The 21,845-nt window shown below is 41.1% G+C and overlaps 1 long non-coding RNA gene across 1 annotated transcript in view; it reads left to right on the top strand.

The window, feature by feature from the left end:
- LOC138149609 (uncharacterized) overlaps positions 1–17,572 on the top strand; it is an 84,696-nt gene extending 67,124 nt beyond the window's left edge. The window contains exon 3 of the long non-coding RNA XR_011165365.1: positions 16,761–17,572. This is a non-coding gene — a long non-coding RNA (uncharacterized lncRNA). The remainder of the gene's footprint in view (positions 1–16,760) is intronic.
- Positions 17,573–21,845: the final 4,273 nt, after the last annotated feature.

Raw genomic sequence — 21,845 nt, 5'->3', positions numbered from 1 at the left:
GAGGGTGGAGCTCCCACTGGCCAGGCCCATGTAACTATCATAATAACACCAACGTACATTTATGTAGTTCTTATTCCTTATATAGTGCTTTCCTCACAAAACCCAAATGAGATATAAATAAGTATAAATGTAATATTATCCCCATTTTAAAGATGAGGATACGGAGGCTATAGAGGTGACTTAGCCAACATCACACCACTGAGAAGCATCAGAGCTAAGCCCAGAACCCATGTCTTATGACAAAAGTGCAGTGTGTTTTCTATCATCAAACAACCGATAAGCATGACCCTACATTTCCTCTTCCCACAATGTGTTTATATGTAGAATTCTGTGCAAATTGTTTGCAGTAAAGAAGAGAAAATTGAGTCTACAGGACTCCTTACTGTTAGTCTGAAATCTCTATCTCTGCCTCCTCTTACCATCACACCACATCTCTGGCTGGCTGACCGGAACTCTAGTTTGAAGTTAAAGTGGCACCGTGTCATCATGGATAGAGTGCTAGCCTTGAAGTCAGGAGGATCTGAGTACAAATCTTACCTCTGATAGTTATTAACTCTATTACTGCAGAAGTCACTCATTCTTTCCAAACCTCAGTTTCCTTATCTGAAAAAAAAAATGGAGATAATGATACTTATAATGCTCTCTTGGCAGGATTGTTGTGTTGTGTGACCTTGGTTGTGTCACTTAATCTTTCTGAGCCTCAGTTTCCTCGGCTGTAATAGCAGGATAACAATACCCATAGTCTTTGCTTTGTAGTATCAAGACAATCCATATAAAACATTTACAACCTTTAAAGGCCTAACCAACATCAGCCATTGTTCCAGAGAGTTCAAGCAGGGGAATGTTTTCTGTCTTCTAGAGTTGACCAGAGAAGTTGGTCATTAACTCATCATTTTTCTCAATAGCAAATTACTTGAATTTTGATGTGTCTAGGTTGTGGGGGATCCCTTCAATGGTGCAGATAGTACCCCACCCCTGTTCCTTCTCATTTTGAGTCATTCCTTTCTGTGTCATTCCTTAAATTCTCTATCAAGAGTTGCTATAATCAGCACCAGCCCTGAAGTCAGGAGGACCTGAGTTCAAATCCGGCCTCAGACATTTAACACTTACTAGCCATGTGACCTTGGGCAAGTCACTTAACCCCAATTGCCCTCTAAAAAAGCAAAACAAAAAAAGAGTTGCTATAACCGATATTGGTGCCCCTTTCATGGGGCACCTTTCACTGGCAGGAAAAACCATAAAAAATGTCTTTTCCCCCATTTCCCTAGATTTCCAGATTGTGTACATACATGCTCACTGGTAAATCATAGAGGAGTGGGACTTCACCATTCTTCAGTGGTGCCCGTCCTGTTCAAACCTGAACACAGCGTCTTGAACTTGAAAGATAAAACAGTTAAGCATGGTCTCAGTTGGCTCTCTCTCCCTACCCTGCCCCCACCTCACAAGCTGATTTAATGACTTTTGACAGTTATTTGTATAATCTGAGTTGTGTGGCATCAGTGAGATTTTTCTACTGGGGAACATTATATGAGAATGTTTTGACAGCTTTCACTGAAGGGGTGATATTTAATATATAACAGTTCGTAAAACATCTGAGAATACCTTTAGTCCTTAGTCATGATTACCTTCAGCTGGGGGCAGGGGTAAGAGAGTGGTGAATCCTATTTATGCTTGGCTATCTTATCATAGAGAAATTAATTTTTAATACAGTAAACTAAAAAATACCAAGAATTAAATAAAAATATTATAATATTAAATAAAATAATATTAATAATTAAAATAATATAAATAATATTAAATAAAAAATAAATAAAAGAATACCAAGAAAGGGGAGGGGTGTTAGGAACTTCCTTCATATGTCCTGCTTTATGAACCTAGCAATGTAATTTTGGGTAAACCTCTTCATTTTCTTGAGTCTCTGTTTCTCCAATTATATAATGAAAGGATAGGTCAGTCAGGGATGGAGAACCTGGGGCCTAAAGGCCTCAAGTGTAGCCCTTCGACTGAATCCAAACTTCACAGAACAAATCCCCTTAATAAAAGTATTTGTTCTGTAAAACTTAGATTAGGTCAAAAGGCAGCACCCAAGGACCTGGAGGGCCACATGTGTCCTGGAGGCCGAAGATTTCACTGTAATCTCTAAGCTCCCTTTCAGCACTGTATCTTGTGATCCCATGAATTTATTCACAATTAGAACTGTGGGAGGAAAAAAAGGTTGTCTGTGAGGTAATGAGCTTCCTGACCCTGGAACTTCTTAGGCAAAGGTTGAGCCCTTTCCTCTATCAGTAGGGAGGAAATGGGACTGAAACAACTCTGCCCTCCCTTTCAACACCAAAAATTCCATGACTTTGAAACTTTTTTTTTTTTTTGCAAAAATACATAGCATTTTGGGTGTTTGTTTATATAAGTTGTTGGTAACATTTAGAGGATGTTATTTTTTTCTGATTAATTAAATGAGGTTCTGAAATACCACTAAGAGCTTTCTCTGCCCCTGATTTTACTAAATGGATTTTTTTAAATCCCTAAGTCAATGAACTATCTTCCTTTAAAATCTTACATGAAAAGATACATCTTCCCCAGGCCCATACATCTCTCATTTTTTCTCTGTCATTGTTTGGATAATTTGCTATAGCTTTTCAGGTCTGTGATTTGATGTGGTATAGCATTTTAAAGTATGACCTGTATTAAAAAAAAGAAAAAATTAGATTCAAAACACTGTGGGAGGAGGGATTTAGCCGGGCTTTACTCTAATAAGAAAATGCTACTCTTTGTGAAGTCCTTCATATCAAAGGTAAGAGCCAGAATGGCCCTCAAAGATGATTTAGGGTTTTGAGTTCAACACCTGAAAAGAGAAAATGCATCTGGAGAAGTTGTGATCTACTCACAGGGTGTTGTTAGCCTCAAATGAAATAATGGATATAAAGCATTTTTTAAACCTTAAAGGGTGATAGAAATGCCATCATCATCATTGTCATCACTATAATAAATGTGATATTATTAGCTTCCAGTCACTGGTATCCAGTCTGGTGACAACTTCATTCCCCAGTCTTGTACTGCCCTCCTCTAAGAGCTTAGGTAATGTTTGCAGAGCTATTCAGGGGCATGCTGGTAAATGTTTAACAACCGACCTAGAGAGGGAATATATGCACACATTTTAAAGTTTAATCTTCATTATTAACACTTTCTTAAGTCTAGATGATAAACAAACAAGAGATCACACTATGATTTGGAGGGATCGTGGATCTCTGAGAAGCAAATGCTCACGCTGAAAATCTAACAATGGTGGGTTAGAACTGGCTCCAGCACAATCAGGCTTACTTGCCTAAAGTCTCACAGGAAGGAAGTAGCCCAGGCGGGATTCAAAGCCAGGGTTTCTGAATCTAAGCCCAGGACTCTTTCAGGTTAAGCCAAAATCACTAAGCATTTATTAAGCGCCTCCTACAAGCTGGGCACTGTGGTAAGGCCAAGATACAAAGAAAATTAAAAGACAATACTTGCCCCCAGGAAGCTTGAAATATAATGAGAGAGACACCATGCAAACAGCTACACACAAACAAGATGTATTCAGGATAAATTGGAAATAAACTAAGAAGGCAAGCACTAGCATTAAGAGAGACAGGAAGAAGGTAGGACTTTAGCTGAGACTTGAAGGAAGGCAGGAAAGCAGGGAGGGCTTAACAGGGAGGGAGAGCATTCCAGGCCAGGGGGACAGTCAGTGAAAATGAACCCATTTGTGAGATTGAGTGTCATGTTTGAGGAATCAAAAAGAGGCCATTGTCATTGGATCTAGAGTAAGTGGAGGGAAGTAGGGCATAAAAAGACTGGAAAGGTGGGGTAGACCAGGTTGTAAAAGACTTTAAAAGCCAAACAGAAGATTTTATATTTGTTCTTATAGCTAGCTTGGGCACCTAGGTGGTGCAGTGGCCCAGAGTCAGGAGGACTCATCTTCCTGGCTTTGGACAATTTTATTAGCTGTGTGACCCTGGGCAAGTCACTTAACCCTGTTTACCTCAGTTTCCTCATCTGGAAAATGAACTAGAGAAGAAAATGGCAAACTGCTCCAGTAGCTTCACCAAGAAAATGCCAAATGGGGCATGAAAAGTAGGACACAACTAAAGAAAGATTGAACAAGAACATAGTTAGCAAATAATAAGTTTATTGAGTGGGGATTGGGGTGGGGTGGTTAGTCTAGTACCATAGGAAAATCATTTTGATAGCTGGACAGGGAATAGTCTGGAGTGAGGAGAGACATGAGAAAGGGAGATGAAACACCAGGCTCTTACAATGATGGAGGGAGGAGGTGGCAAAGGTCTGCACCAACGTGTTGGCAATTTAAGAGATTTTGCAAAGGTAGAATTGATGGGACTTGGGAAGAGATTGGATATGGGGGGTGGGGTGAGAATGAGGAATATAAGACAATATCTAGATGTCAAGCCTGGGTAACTGGGAAGATGGTGGTATCCTTCATAGTAATGGACATTAGGATGAGGGGAGTGTTTTGGGAAATCCATAATGAGTTCCATTTCCATTACACCAACTGGAACAAGCACCAAGGAATTCCCAAATCATGACCTGATTCTTACAAATGTGAGGAGGTCATTTGACAAATTCTGCTTCCCAGCTGCATTAAGGGAATCACAGGCCTTAAACTCTGGCAGTTTATAGAGCCCTTAGAACCAATTCACTGACATTTAGAATGAGGAACAAGTGTAATCTGGAGCAACTTCATCCCATGGTCCTCCCCTGGATGTAGCATGTTTGAATAACATCTAAAAGTCCTGGCCATCTCCCTCCTCCCTTTCTTTTTTGAAAGCTGTCCACCAGTTGTGATCACCACCCCTCCTCACCTTTCACCTTCTTGAAATTCCTACCTCCAGCCTAGGCTGGCTCAGGTGCCACTTGCTCCATAGTTCCTTTCTGATTCCCGGCTTCCCCGCTCCCCACATTACTGTGGACTAACACTACATATTACCTTTGTCTGTGTTGCTCCCCAGTAGAATGTAAGCTCCATAAGGGTAGAAACTGCCTTGTTTTCATCCTTTTATTCTCAGTGCCTTGTATAATTTCCACTAAGCAGTCTATTATGTTTAATGAATGTTTATGTACCTCTCGTCTCAAAGGACTATTTGCATAAGACTCCTCGTTGGTGGGGATTGATCACTGCATGCTTTGTGCCTGGGTGAGGGGCAGTGATGGTTAGAGCTGGGGAGAAGGGACAGCTTTGGGTTTGTGGAGTATTGAGCAATCAGCCTCCACCAGTGAGAAGAATCTTAGGCAAATAGCGCTGACTCTTATTAAGTTGAATCAATGCTTCTCATTATGTCTGGAATATTGTCTCCCTCTGCTTTTTCTACTCTTGCAGTCTCTACCTTTTGAAATCCTCAGCCCTAAATACCATCTCCTCCGGGAAGATTTCCCAGATTCCCACAGTGGGTAGTGATTCTTCTCCCCACCTTGGCCTTCATGCAGCATTACTCTACTTATTTTCATTTGCTGTGTGATCCTGGGAAAGTCACCTGAACTCCCTAGGACTCAGGTAGCTGACCTATAAAATGAGAGACCTGGACTAGATAATTTCCAAGACCCCTTTCAGTAAAGGCCCTGTGAATCCAGAGCATAGTTTTGTATGTATGGCAGTCATTTGTCTTACTATAAGACTGGGAGTTACATAAGGAAGGAAGGAAGCAGGTATTTATTCACTGTGCTGAGCACTTTACAAATATTACTGTATCTCGTCCTCACAACAACCCTGGCAAGTAGGTGCTATTGTCATCTCCACTTCACAGTGGAGGAAACTGAGGTAAACAGAGGCTATTCACCAAGCTACCTCTGAGCGACTAGGGACTTCTGAGGACAGGGACTCACTTTTATTTAATCCTTGTTTCTCTGTGACATGCATAGAGTATTTAGAATTATTGATTTAGAGCTGAGGAGGAATTTAGAGGTTCTCTAGTCTAACTCTTTATTTTACAGATCAGGAAACTGAGGCCCAGAGAGTTTAAGTGGCTTTCTAAGCTAAAGCTAATATATAGCTAGTAAGTAGCAGTCAGGATTTGAACCCAGGCCTTCCAGTGCCAGAGCTAATTTTTTTCCACTATGCCACAACACCTTCCTTGCAAAAGTTTAATACTCTTTTTTTTGTTGTTAAATAAGCTTGTCCTAGGTTTCAAAACTAGATAGCAGCAAAGTCAGGATTGTAAAGCAGTGTCCTGACTCACATCAGGGCTCTTTCCACTAAAAGGGAATAAGTTGCTACTACCTGCAGGGAAAAAAAGAGACCACTTGTTAAATATTGATATATTAAAATTAATTTTAAAATAAAAAAATTAAAATATTGAATATTAAAATAACACCTCATATTCCTAGAGTATTTTACTGTCAAAGGATTGTAGATTTAAAGGTAGATGTAAACTTAGCAAGTATCTAGTCCAACCCTCTCATTTTACAGAAGAGGATGCTGTAACTCAGAAGGGTTAAGTCCCTGGTCAGGGCTGCACAGCTAGTAATAATGACAATTCAGACTCAAACCTACATCTCCTAACTCCAAATTCAGGGGTCTTCCCACTATGTTGCTAAGCAAGGAGTATTTCTTTAAAACTAGATTTGTAATTTTTGTTTGTTTTGAGCCTGTAACATTGTCCATGGGAGGGGATCTTCCTGGACCAGGTTAATAAAGTTTGTAGTAAACCTGATTCTTCATTTACCCTGACTATGCACATGGGAAAAAGCAAGTGGATGAAAGATGTCTTTTGCCCAAAGTATGACATGAAATTGGACAGACAACCTATTGACAAGTATATAACTGGGAAAGGCAGTGCAATTGGACAAAAAAAAAATGGACCTAGAATTAAATAGGAGTAGCTGGTTTGTGTTCAGGAAATGGTAAAGTTTCTTTAATACTATCAAACTTCTACCAGATACAACAACTCATCTTCTCGATACTAATATTCTGCCAATGTTGTTCTGACATTGCACAGCCATCTGGAAGAAACAAAAATGATTATCCCACAGAAGGCAGTGGCAGGCCCAGTTAGGGCCCCAAAGAGATCAAATGAAGCACTTTGAAGGAGACTAAAAGTATGATGGGGAAATGTATGATTCAAAGGATGACAGGTGCACCAGTCAGAGTGCTCCACTGGTATACTTTCCAATTTTAGAAGGCTAGGCAGTCAGTCCGCTAACATGTTGGGTGGTTGACCAGTATTGAATTTATGGGCTGGGTAGACAGTGATGGGTTGCCTTATGCAGACTTCTTACTCAATCTGTATTCGTCTTTATTGTTGGTCAAAATAACCAAATCGATGAGATCACAGCTCCATTTAAGCATCTGAATAAATTCAAGTTGTATAATTCTGGAAGGAGCAGGCCACTCATTGAAATTATGGGTCGTTTACCTAGCCCCTGACTATTCTAGTATACTCAGGAAGCCTAGAAAACATGAAATTTTCTCCCCAGGCTACACCAGTAAGCTCCAGGGAATCCTAGAAAACATGAATTTGTCACTGCAACCTTCCACTCCAACTTCAAAGGATCTTAAATCTCTTAAAAGGATTTACATTTAAGCCCTAGGGAATGGGGGCAAATGGGCACCTACAGAGATCTTCCCTCTAGCACAATTTGTCAAATCTTTTTGGCTACAGATGCAAACCTGACTTTCATAGACTGATGGTCTTCCGTCATAAGCTGGAAGAGACCTTAGGAATCACTTTCTCCCATTGTTCTCTGGGGTTTGTGGTAGATCGTTAAAATGTTCTGTAATGAGCAAAGTGCACCTGACCTAGTGATGCATTCCAGGGTAGCCCAGCTCAGATACATTTCCCTGTGTTTATATTGAATACCACCTATAAGTCTTACTCAGATACATTTCCCAAAGTCTACACTAAATGCCATTTTATTGTTTTTCAGTCATTTTTCAGTTATGTCCAACCCTTGGGGACCTGATTTGGAGTTTTCTTGCAAAGATACTGGAGCAGTTTGCCATTTCCTTTTCCAGCTCAATTTTACAAATGAGGAAACTGAGGCAAAAAGGGTTAAGTAACTAGTCCAGGGTCACACAGATATTAAGTGTCTGAGGCCAGATTTGAACTCAGGAAGATGAGTCTTCCTGGCCCCGGGCCTGGCACTCTATCCACAGTACTGCCAAATGCTGTCTACAACAATTTCACTCTGGTTCCTCCTCATAGACTAGTTTTGTAGTGTATGTTTATATCCTTACAGGGGAAAAAATTGCCATGCCTTTCCTCTTAAACTTCCCATGGCTCTTAAGGCAGGCATGCTCGCAGGTCTTGGGCTCTGATGTAAAGTAGCTGTGTTTCATTGGAAAAGTCATTTAACTCTGTGGGTCTCAGGGTCCTCATCTCTAAAATGAGAGGGCTGTTAACAAGATGAACTCTACGGACTCTTCCAGCTCTAAGAGTCTACAGCTTTATAATGTTGTTTCTTTGATAAAAACAGTTAAAATCCATAGACGTCTTTTGTTCTTTGCTGCCTGCATTTAGCTTTAATGACAACATGCCCCATAGCCCAGGACTAACTAAATTATCGTTTTTGAAATCAGGCCCTTTCTGTTCTCTTTTCCCTTTCTTGTTTGCCTTGGAGCGAGACTGAGCGATAATGTGAAATAGCTGCTCTCAGATTGGCAGCGGTTTCTTTCCCTCCACTCTCGGTTCTAGCTCTGGGCGAAATGGAGGTGTGTGCAGAAGGGTGGACTTTGGGGGCAGGTCTCGGGGCCTGCCATAGCCCTGCTCTGGTGTGGGGCCATAGATGGTAAAGAGAGAAGGACTTCTTCGAACCCAGAGATGACACATTTCCCTTTGAGCGATGACACTAATCCCTGCTAAGGAATAAAAAAAAAAAAGCAGGGGCTTTACAACCGATGACAGAAAGACAGACGAATGAATTTTTCCTGTCTGGCTTTCAAGGGCAAAGGAGCGGAAATGAAGAGAGAGGAGAGAAAAGGGGTCCTCTGTGGACCCCTGAGGCTAGGCTGGGAATGAGGAGGGAGAAAAATGCTATCTGACATTTATGTGGAGCTTTAAGATATACAAAACACCTCACATAAATTATCACATTTGATCCTCAGAGAAAACCTGTGAGATTAGACGAGGCAGGTATTATTATCTCCATTTTACAGATGAAGAACTTGAGGCTCAGAGAGGGAAGTGATTTACTCAGTGTCACATACCTATTAAGTAGCAGAGCCAGAATTCAGACCCAGGTGACGTGACTCTAAATCCAGGAATTTTTCACACCTTGTCTATGATGCTCGTCTGGATAAAGAGGCATCTTTCTTGGTCTAAAAAGTATCCTCACAATCCTGAGTATATTAACTGACTCAGTTATTTTATTTTTGCAGAGGGGAAGGCAAGGCAATTGAGGTTAAGTGACTTGCCCAAGGTCTCATGGCTAGTTGTGTCTAAGGTCGAATTTGAACTCAGGTCCTCTGGACTCCAGGGCCAGTGCGCTATTCACTGAACCACCTAGCCACTGCTGACAGAGTTAGTTAAATAAAAGCCTCTGTCTGAAAACTCTAATTCATAGAGCCATTGATTTAGAGCTGGGAGAGTCCTAAGAGTTTTTCTAGCCCAACTCCCTCATTTTATAGATGAGTAAAGTACACTAGAGAAGTTAAGTGATTTGCTCAAGATCTCACAGGCAGCGAGTGGTAAAATAGGGATTTAAACTTAGGACCTGTGTGACTGCAATTCAGGATTCTTTACCCTGTGCCACACTCGGACAATTCACCAAAGGTTCATAGAAAGTTAAAACTGGAAGGAATGTTAGGTCACGAAAAACAGAATGTCAGAGCTGGGTAGGGCTTAAGAATAGAAAAATCATGTCCATTTCCATGGAGCTATAAGATTTACAAATATTTCCTTAGAATAACTCTGTAAGAGGAGTATGCATATTAGATATATCTTTCAGATGAAGAAACAAAGTCAGAGGAGTTAAGTGACTTGAAGGCAGCATGATATATCAGAGAGAGTGCTAGATTTAGAGCCAGAGAACCTGGGTTCCAAGCCTTCCTCCACTACTTACTAGCTGTGTGATGTGGGCATTTCAGTTCAACTTTCTGGGCCTCATTTTCTTTATCTGTGAAACGAGATGAAGTGGAGCTGGACTAGCTGAACGTCCAGGCCCCTCCTAGCTCCAGACCTAGGATCCACGTGACTATGTCGAGTTGGAAGCATGAGGCCCAAACACAAGTCTCTTGACTTCAGGTCCCAGGTTCTTAGCACTCCATTCTGCTTGGGCCAATCGACCACAACAGACTGGCTTATAATGGGACAGAATGAAGAGTTTCTTTTTATTAGCTGTAGCATTTTGTGTAACACTCACTCATGTCCAAACTCAGTCAGACCTAAAGTTTTTCTACTTCTTTTAAGAAAGAAAGCACTATCAGAGGCAAGGTTGGGTATGTCCCCAGGGTGCATCTTTTCAGGAGTATGACTTTCAGACTGGTCTTTGAAGCATAAAGGTTTGTCATACTGTTGGTTGTTTTTTTCAGTCTATCCAACTCCTGGTTGACCCCATCTGGGATACTCTTGGCAAAGATACTGGAATAATTTTACATTTCCCTCTCCAGCCCAATTTACAGATTAAGAAACTGAGGCAAAGAGGGTAAAATGACTTTTCCAAGGTCACCCAGCTAGTAGGTGTCTGCGTCCATATTTGAATTCAGGAAGAGGAGTCTTCTTGACCCTAGGCCTGGAACTCATTCCATTGTGCCACCTAGCTACCATATAATAGGGTATTTATAGGATTGAAATGTATTTTTTGATAGACTCAGTCTAAAAGCCACTTTTTCTTTTTTTTTTTTTGGAGGGGGGAAGGCAGGGCAATTGGGGTTAAGTGACTTGCCCAAGGTCACATGGCTAGCAAGTGTTAAGTGTCTGAGGCCGGATTTGAACTCAGATCCTCTGGACTCCAGGGCCCATGCTCTATTCACTGTGCTGCTTGGCTGCCCCAAAGCCATTCTTTCTTAAGTGTAATGGAAAGAGTGCTTAATGCAGAGTAAACACACCCTGGGTCCAGCAGTCTGACATCACAAGTCACTTCTGTTATCTGATTTTTCTGTTTCCTCCTCCATAAAATGGGGAGGAAGTGTGGGATTTGAATAAGCATCAGCTTAGGCCTCTTGCAGCTCTAAATCCTAATGTTCCCAAAGCTTGAAAAGTGAGAGCTTGTTTCTTCTGAACACACTGACTTGTTTAAGTGAATGTGTCTCCTCGCAACCTGTACACAACACACAGCGTCTTGGGTGGAAGGGTGGAGTGCAGGGATCTCAGTTCTCTTTGGCATTTTCTAGGCCCGCTGTTGGTATTGAGTGTTTACTCAGTGTTACAGTCTCGGGTGACTGGCCCTCAAAGGAAGCCTCAGTTACCCACAATCGGGGACTTGACAAATCGTGTCCTCACATGGAATGTGACACTGCTTTCCCCTGGCTCTTAGGTAAACGGATCAGCCGTAGCATGGCCTGGGCAGGGCCTTGGGGCTGATAAATGATGGTGTTTGTTCTCCTGGTGAGTAAGTTCCATAACATTCTGCACGGGTGCTTCCTCTGAATTGTACTGTGCCAGGTTTTGCGGACCAGTGAAATCGTGAAACCTATAATCGTAGAACTCTAGAGCTGGAAGGGATCTTAAAGGCCTTAATTTTACATATGGAGAAACTGAGGCCAGGAGAGGGGATGTGGCTCACTCAAGGCCACAAAGTTGGTAATGTAGCCCCAGGACTCAGACCCAGGATTTCTGCTCCCAAGGTCAGAACTTTTTCTACAATACTTACCACTCTATTTGTTTTTCTTTTAATCTCAAATGATGGTGAGGAATTCTCTCTAATGACTGACCAGGTATTAACTGCTTTAGTGACCAGTTTTGTTCTTGCTGTTCAGTTGTTTTCAGTCATGTCTGAGGCCTCATTTGGGGTTTTCTTGGCAAAGATACTGCAGTAATTTGCAATTTCCTTCTCCAGCTTGTTTTACAGGTAAGGAACTGAGGCAAATAGGGTAAAGTGATTTGTCCAGAGTCACACAGCTAGTAAGTGTCTGAGGCCAGGTTTGAATTCCCAAAGATGAATCTTCCTGACTTCAGACCCAGCACTGCACCACCTAACTGTCCCTTAGTGACTCTAAGATCATAAAATTGAGAGCTAGGAGGGACCTTAGGGATTGTATAATCCAACTATGAGTGCCCTGGTCTCAAACTGTTTCATGAAAACCAATTGTTAAATTTTCAGTGTTAGCATTTATACCTCAGATATCACAAATCAAGACTGATTTATTGTTTTGTTGATTTTCTAGACTAAAAAAGTGATGGAAAAAATGTTAATACTGCATGTTAAACTTAAAGTGTGTCATGTGTCATGAGCTGGTTGTTAAACATTTACTAACACATCCCTGGGTCCAACTCTGTCATTTTACAGATGAGGGAACAAAGAAGGATAGAAGTAAAATGAGATCAAATGAACCAATGTATATAGGGCAATTTCTAAACTCTGTAGTGTTATGTAAATACCAGTTATTGTTATTATTATTGCTTAAGGTCACATAGGCAATATAGGCCAACATCAGAACTTGAATCTAATTCAACACACTTTGTCCAAATAAAACAGTTATGTTTTCTGGTAAGTTTTTCTAGTATTCTTTAGTATTATCTGGCCACCTTAGCAGAAAAGAATCCAGAATGACAAGGCTTCTATAAAAGAGAATTCTGTTCTTAAATTGACTGTTGTACTATGGGATCTTAATTTGCACAGTGGATGTGTGTCTGTCCATCTGCTTCTCAGAGGAGTCACTGACAATCTTAGCTATCTCCTAGACACCATATTTATCCTATCTTCTATAATCTCAGGAAAATTAACTTTGTAGTTGCCATAACCCAGAAGCCTTTGTTGATTAATACCAGGTCCCAAAGTGTGATGCCAAAATCATTCATGGTATTAGAGGAAACCCTTCTGACACTCACGACTGCATGACAAACTTAAAAATGTCCTTTTCTAAAGTCTATCCTTCTGCAAGCATAATGATGACAATTAGCATAACTCATTTTACTACCATTGCACTATAGCAACCCTATGAGGCAGATTGTACATGTATTAATATCCCCTTTGTATAGATAAGGAAACTCAGGACCCAGGACAGGTTGTATGATTTACCCAATGTCACATAGGTAGCCAGAGCCAGGATTTGAATAAGGGTCCTCTGACTCCAAATACAAGATTCTACTATACCAGACAGGCCACAATTTGGAATAATGTATATAGCTCTGAGCTCCCAGAGGAGGGAGACTAATATGATAAAGGACCTTGAGAGCACACCATATGAAGATTGGTTGAAGAAACTGGGGATAATTAACCTGGAAAAGAGACTTGGGGATGAGAAAAAGGTCACTCTCTTCAAGGGTTTGAAGGGGGATTAGCTTTGGAAAGAGATAAGAGCAATGCAAAGAAGTTTATTTAGGTAGGGAGAGGAAAACACTCTCCCTGACATTAGAGCTGTCCAAAAAGGCAATGGATTCCACCTCAGGTGGTGGTAGTGCCTATCTCTTGAGATTTTCAAGTAAAAACTGGATGATCATTTATGGGTATGTCATAGAGAGAGTTTCTTGCTCAGTTTGGATTAGATGGCTTACAATGTTGCCTTCTGACTGACATTCTTTTACTAAGTTCCTGTAAGGGAAGAAAAAGCAATAGATATTCCTATCCCACCCATAAGGGGCTTCTTTCCATCCATTTGATTTAATAGCCATTTATAAAGCTTCTGCTATATGTAAGACTATGTGCTAGGTTTTAGGAAATAAAAGTGAAATAAAGCATAGGTCATACCAGGAAGAGAAGAATAAGAGTGGTTTCCAGGTGGTTGAAACTAAAGATAAGTAAGGCAGTAGCTAGAGATGACAGAGGGTGATGAAAATGCAGAGGGCACTTGAAACCATGCCATGAGATGACTGGTTGAAAACACTTGGAATATTTAGCCTGGAAAAAAGAAGAGTTACAAGGGATATGAAAATTGTCTTTAAGTATCTGAAGACCTGGTATATGTCTCTCTCTCTCTGCATATATATACATATACATATATATACACACACGTACATATACATAAATATATACATATGTATTAAAAATATATATGTTTTTGGAGGGGGAAGAGGAAAATTGGAGTTAAGTGATTTGCCCAAGGTCACACAGCTAGTAAGTGCCAAATGTCTGAGGCCAGATCTGAACCAAGGTCCTCCTGACTCCAGGGTCAGTGCTGAAGACCTGGTATATTAATAACAGATTGGATTTGTTTTGTTATCAGCATAGGGCAGAACTAAAAACCATAGGGGGTTGTATAAAATTAAATTTCAGCTAAATATGAGAGAAAACTCTAACAGCTAAAACTTCCAAACCTGGAATAAGTTACCTCAGGAAGGTAGTAAATGATTTAGAGTTCTCTGGAATTGTTAAGACAGAGGTTGGATGATCACATGGAGAGGGGATTTTTGTTCAGGTTTTGGATGGATTAAATGCCATCTGAAGCTTCTTCCAACATGAAGATTCTATGATGCCTAGAAGATAGTATTGGGCTCAGGGTAGTTGACCAGTATAGCATGCACTTCAAAGAAAAGATGCTCAAGTGATGGTGGCCATCACTTGATGATGCTTGATTGATCAGTACTATAAGAAAACTGTGTTGGCCATTGAATGTGGACTCAGAGAACTTGATCCTCATCTGAACAATCCATGTGAAAGAAGAAATGCTGATCTTTAAATCAAGTAGGCTTTAAAAACAAAAGAATTAGAAACACTTACAGAAAGTTTAATTTGGGATTGTAGTGTTGGCTTTCTTTAACATACTATTATGTAACTGACCCAGAAACTTCCTGTGCCCCCTGGTGGGCTGAGGGATGCCCAGATTGAGCTGGTTGGGTTGTTGAGTCTAGGACTTACAACTCCCCAAAAGGGTCAATAAAGAGTCAATAAAAAGCAAAAGATATATCTGGAAATGACTGTGATATAAAAGCAAAGACATCAATCCCTCTCCCTTTAAAAAAAAAAAACTAGATGCCTGGCACACAGGAAATATCTGGTGATTATCTGGAGAAAAACAAAATAAAACCCAAACCAGACATGCCTCTGGATATATGGGAGTCAGTTCTGAATCCTAAAGACCACTGGATTCACACAGCACTTGACTTGCCTGCTACTGCTTCTGTCTGTCCAGGTATCTTCCATTGCTTTTCTCCCTTCTGCCCTTTATCTTGGGGTTTTCTCAAGACTTCTTTACTTTGAGAAGTTCATTTTTTTAAAACGCATCCACATTTCATCAATCCTCTCTGGATCTACTCCTTTGGCTGCTTTTTTAAAAGCCCCCATGATCCTTTCTAATTGATTAAGGGCTTATCCATATCTTAATTGGCTTGATTTGATTTATTTTTATTGATTTCAAATCAAAGTTTAATTTGATCAATTCATTTGAGATTTCTGGGGCTCTTATGAGGAACTGCCATACCTATAGGAGTATGTAAAAAATAAATACAAGATAAACACAAGGAAGCTAGGAAGGAAAGGCACTAGCCATTGGGGGGTAGTGGGAGCAGAAAGGGTTACATGTGAAAGGTTATGCTGGAGTTGATTCCTGAAGTAAGTAAGTAGATTTTTGTGAGGCAGAGGTAAGGAGGAGTAAATTCCAGATGTGAGGGATGGTCAATGCAAAGGCAGGAGACAAGAGATGGAATGAAGGGTATGTGTTTGCATGTTGGAAAGCATACTGACTCTAGAGTCAAGGGACCTGGTTCAAATCCTGACCCTGATACTTGCTCCCTTTGTGACCTTAGAAAAGGTCCCTTTTTGTGGCCTTACTTCATTTTGTCTGATACCCAGAAGTGGTACAAGAAAAGTACTTTTTTTTTGAAGCTAACCGCCAGAAGAAGAGCTAGACAGATCCAGACTGTGGGGCTTCAGGAGAAGAAGAGATTGCATTGGACTGGGGCTATCAGTCAGGGGTCAGTGAATGATACCTTAATGATCTGCAAGAACTAATGGCTACAAGAGCCTCGGTGACTGATGTATGGGAAGCTGGTGTGGGTATGGTGTGATGGGGGGAGCTTTATTTAGTAACTGCCTAAATCTTATCTGCTAAACAAATACTAGCAGAGGGAAATACTCTACTTGTAAGCAAGCATATGAATGTATTCATGTCTCTCCTGGACCTGCTACCTGTGGAGATATCAGAGAATGAACAGAGAAGGAAGATATTATTTCACTATCCATAAACACACATATACACACACAGACACACGCACACAACCCTAGCTCTCCTAAGGTGATTTTTGCCCCAAAGGATCAAAGAGTTAGAGGTAGAAGGAATCTCAAAGGTCATATCATTCAATGCCATATTCTACAGAAAAAAAAAAAACTGAGGCCCAGAGAAGTTAGATGACCAGACCAATGTCACACAAGCAGTAAGTAGGAGAGCTGGGTTTTGAACTCAGGTCCTATGCTTCCAAACCCAGTATTCCTTCCATACATTGGCTTTAATATTCCTTTCATTTTGGAACCTCTACCCAGCTTTGGCCAATTTGGCAAGGACTCTGAGCACAGTGTGCTAGAGATGGGGTGGGGGGGGGCTGGGGGAAGATTCCAAGGAAATGTGACACAGTCCATTGGCGTAAGATATACAAATAAGTCTGTATATGACTGAAGACTCAAATCTTTGAGTTAGTAGAACCAGAGATGTACTTGGAGTCAAAATACCCTAATTCTTGTTCTATCTCTAGCAAAGAATTGCCATGCAATTCTAGGCAAATCGGTTCCCCTGTCTGGACCTCATTCGAGAACATGAATCTTACTGGAGCAGAAGGTCTCTGCTTTGGAGTAAAGGGGAATGAAGTTGGAAGAATAAGAACATGACAGAGTTCAGAGAGAGCTTTGAATGCCCAGTTAAGGAGTTGGAGCTTCATCCTACGAGGAATGGGGATAGACTTGATGAAAGGGAAGATTATGTGCTGCAAATTAGATTGGAAGGAGGAGAACCTCGAGTCAAGAAGACCAGTGCGGACGCTGATGCAATAATTCTTGGTTTGAGGTAATGAGGTTACTGGGGTGGTGGCTGTGGGAATGGAAAGGATGAAATGATTGTGGGAGATGCTCTGAAAGAGGAAGAGCAGGACCTGATGACTGATTAGACAATGGTAGAAGGGAAGTACTTCCAGGCCTGAATCACGAACTGTGGCTTCTTGTCTTGGCTCTGTCATTACTTTGCTGCGTGACTTTGGGTTCATCCCTTTATATCTCTGAGTCACAATGTTGTTTTTTTCCTTTAAAATCAATCAATCAAATAATTGTGAATGACTAAGTCATTCGGAGTATTACAAACACTCAAATCAACTATAAAGGACCTGTGAAGGAAGATGCTATCCACCTCCAGAGAAAGAACTGGCACCTAGAAGTAAGTATAGTATGGGTTTACATATATGTATTTTGTTTGTAAATACATATGTGATACATCATGTATGTAAACACATACATGCTAGATATATAACACATGTGTATTTAAACATATGTGTACCCATGCATATGTGTCTATGAAATAGTGCCCTTCTCTAGTTCAAAGTGGGGAGAGAGGGAGGGAGACAAGAAATTAAAATGTAACCAAAAATGAAATTGAAATTTTAAAAATCAATACATCAACTCTTTATTAAGTTCCCATTATGTGCCAGGCACTGTGCAAGGTCCTAGGGATATAAAACCAAAGCCAAAATAATCCCTGCCCTCAAGGGTTTTACTTATATACTAGAAATAAAATTTACCATTGTAAGTACATGTAAAGTAGATGCAAAGTAATTTTTGAGAGATGGAAATATGGGGATTAGGGCTAAAAAAAACCCAAAACCTTCTTATAGGAGTTTTACATGAGCCATGAATGAATGAAACTAGGGATTTTAAGAGAGAAAAGGAAGGAAATACTGCACTCCTGGCCTAGGGCACTGCCTGTGCAAAGGTTTGGAGGTGGAAAAAGAACAGCAAGAAGGTCATTTTGGAAGAATCCCAGAGTGCCTGGAGTGAAGTCATAAATCAGGAAAGGTAGTCTGGACCCAGATAGGGAAAGGTTTTAAATGCCAAATGAGGAGTCCGTGTCTTATCCTAGAGGCAATAGGGAGCCATGGCTCTGATCCATCTCATAAGGTGTGGTGAGATAATATATGTGAAAGCATTTTGAAAGATGATAGAGTGTTATATAATACTCCCATTGCCCGAGCTGTTAAGTTGTTGAGATCAAAAGTACTCTGATGCCTAGAAGCATCATACAAATGCACAACCGTCGTTTCTATTACTGCTGGGCATATGTCATGACTATTTTGTTCTCACATAGATAACGCTCCAAGTCTAGTGAAATCAGTACTAGACAGAAGATGGGAATATGGGTCCTGGCTCTGCCACAGAGTATGTGATCTTGGACAGCTCACATGTGTTCTCTGGATCTGTTTACTCAGTGAAATAAAGAATGAATCAGTCAATCAACAAATTTTTATTAAGCACCTACTATGTGCTAGATACTGAACTAGGGGCTGAGGACACAAGAGCAAAGAATGAAACAATCCTATTCATTATGCATTTTAATGGGGGAGACAAGTATACACAGACACACACATATATACACATATGTTTGTGCATTTCTCTAATATGTATATATCTGTATATATACACACATATATGTAAAGCTAATAGATACAAATATATACAAAGCAGCTTAAATACAAGGAGGGAGGGTATCGTCAGTTGGGCATTAGGAGAGGGACTTAATGAGACAGAGGTAAAAAAGGAATACATTCCAGGCATCAAGGGCTAATCATGAAAAGGCATGAAAAGCGTGGAGATAGAGCCCTGTGTGTGAGCAACTGAGAGGTCAGTTTGGCTGAATGGCAGAGTGAGGAAGGATGAGTGATGTCCAATGAGGAGTGGGGAGAGGGATGAGGCAATGAGACCTCCATAGGGAGGCACCTCCTCCCCCTTCCCCTAATTCAGTCTTGGAATCACAACATAGACCTCTTTAAAGTTATAATAGGCCTCTTTAAAGTAAAAACAATATCCCCACTCGGAAATCAGTGGCCAAGTGAGCCAAACTGCCAACGCCTTTGGAATCCAAAGCTGGAAATCAGCGCAGGTTTTAGAGCCAACAATTCTGAGGGGGTTGCCCCTGATGCCAAAGGCTCTGAACCCTGCCCTGTGCATGTTGCCTCTTTGGGCATGTCACCACACATTCAGGATTCCAAGAGGAAGGCAGCTGTGCCATGTGGATGCGGAGGGCGTTTTCTCTATCTCCTACCTGTTTATTTCCCCAGTTACCAGCATCGGCACCCCTCCACAGCCCATGCTACATTGAAAAAAACATTCCTGGCCAGTCGGAATGAGGCATTGCATCCTTGTAGAAAAATGAAGAAGCCAAAGGGGCCCCCGGGGACCCTGGGGTGGCACCCCCTTCCCCAATAATGCCAGAGTCACCCTCACCTTCCTTACCTCCTACAAGAGTGATCTCTATCTGTGTGGCACCAGTTCCACCTGTGTTCTTACTTCAACAGACAAAAGCAAAGGGATTAGAGAGAAGATGCTATCGGTCCCTTCTCCTGGGGATCCTCTGGAGGCTTCAGATAGATTTGGGAAGTTGAGGCCCACTGTGCCACCCTTCTGGTTTGCACCTTGATTCTGATTTTTCTTTTCAATTTACCTTCCCTAAAGCACCTCTGTCTTGTTTCTCAGTCCAAAAGAAATTTAATCCCGTCTGACAACTTTTTTTTTCTTTTGTGCCTGTGAGAGGCGATGTGATATGGTGAAGACAGAGCAATCTGGGTTCAAATCCCTGCTTTAGTACTGTCTATGTAACCCCAGGAAACAATTTCTGCAGGCTGCTTTTTTTTCTTAAATGTAAAATGAGTGCTAAAGAACCTCTGAGTTCCCTTCTAGCTATAGATCTATTATCCTACCATAGTCCTTTGAAATAATGGCAACCATTCAGCTGTTTTCTGAGGGTGAGAAAGGAGGCAGCTGTAAGCCCCTAGTTATTAACTAGTTATTAAAACCTAGTTTTGTTAGGCACCTAGTGCTCTATCCACTGAGACACCTGGCTGTCTAGAGAGAGGGCCGAGCTCAGAGTCAGGGAGACTTGGATTCAAATCCTACCTCACATATTTCCTAGGTGAATGACCTTGGGCAAATCACTCAAACCTTTCTGGGTCACAGTTTCCTCTCCCTATAATGAAGGAGTTGGATTCAATAGCCTCTCAATACCCTTCTAAGCTCTACATCTATGAGCTTTTGATGGTTATAGTGTTGGATATGTTAAGTCTGGGAAATGGGGTGGTGAAGAAGGGAAGGTTGCTGTCCATTCCCACCATTTCAGACGTTTGCACCTGTTTCTCTTCCTATTTTCTTTTTTTTGTTGTTGTTGCTTTTTTTTTTTTTGAAAGGCAGTTGGGGTTAAGTGACTTGTCACACGGCTAGTTTTTGTGTTAAGTGTCTGAGGCTGGATTTGAACTCAATGTCCTCCTGACTCCTGGGCTGGTGCTCTATTCACTGCACCACCTAGCTGCCCCTCTCTTCCTATTAGCCTCTGGTTGACAAGTGTTAGATTTTATATTTCTCCTTTAGCTGACACAGGACCAAGAGAAGTGAATAACAATTCAAGAGACCTTGGTGTGGTTAATTGGGAGAATTCTTTGGAGTTTTCAGAAAGCAGTGTTAGACTATTAAATGGGCCAGGATTCTCATTCTGCAGGAAAGCTGGGAGACTGGATAGTTTTAATTGAATTGGATGCTTTAGCTTCAATCTAATTGAAGAAACATTTCTTATGCCCTGATGTACTAAGTGCTAGGTTGTGAGGAGATAGAAAGTTTAGTTGAAATATCTGTCTCTTCCCTAATAGGGTTGGTTTAAAGTTGAGTAGGCTGAAAAGATACTAACACACACTGTATAACAAGCACATTTTCAGTGTGACCAAACTCATGATTACATTGTTGTAGAGAACTCCTAGTAAATAAATTCTATGCCAGTGCAGGTTGGTACTTGCTCTGAAACTTCTGGTCTAAGAGAGTTGCCAGGGATAATGAGGGCTAAGGGGCTTGCCCAGTGTCCCACAGCCAGTGTATGACAGGCACAGGTCTTCACATCTCTGAGGTCAGCATATATATCCCCAATGTCAAGTTTGCATCTTTGATGAGCACATCGGAGAGGCACAAAACAAGATCAGCATAAGACCAGAGAGGGAAAGCCTTACTTATTAGGAGATGGATACATCTTCCTATAGGAGGTAGAATTTAGTTAGAACTTAAAGGGATGAGTGAGAACTCATTGGGTGAAAAGAGGCATAGAGGACAGTCATCACAAAGGAAACAGCATGAGCCAAGACAAGAAACCAGAGAGGAATTGCAAGGGATAATGAGGGAAAGGGAGGAGAGAATAGTCCAACCTGCCTTGAGAATTGAGAGGAATAATATGAGCTAAGTCTGGAAAAGGTAAGAGTGGTACCAGATTGGGGAAGTTGCTGAATGTTAGGCAGAGTAGTCTGAATTTTACTTGGGAGGTAACAAAGAGCTATTGGAGATTTTTGAGTGAAGTAGTCAAATTAAAAATCTGGGAATAAAACAGAAAATTGGTTCAATGTGAGTCAAATTAGAACCCCACTAGCTGTCAAAAAAACAAAGAAATGGCTAACTATGAACAAGAGAAGGCAGAGATATTAACTGACAAGACCTGCTACTTAGCATTCCTCATTCCTTCCTTCCTTCCTTCCTTCCTTCCTTCCTTCCTTCCTTCCTTCCTTCCTTCCTTCCTTCCTTCCTTCCTTCCTTCCTTCCTTCCTTCCTTC

Source organism: Petaurus breviceps, unplaced genomic scaffold, assembly GCF_028583685.1.
Source record: "Petaurus breviceps papuanus isolate PSGF00001 unplaced genomic scaffold, PetGlider_PUasm1.0 90847, whole genome shotgun sequence".
Classification (NCBI taxonomy): domain Eukaryota; kingdom Metazoa; phylum Chordata; class Mammalia; order Diprotodontia; family Petauridae; genus Petaurus; species Petaurus breviceps.
The sequence above is the reverse complement of the archived record's forward strand: the minus strand, read 5'-3'. Positions and strand labels throughout refer to the sequence as shown.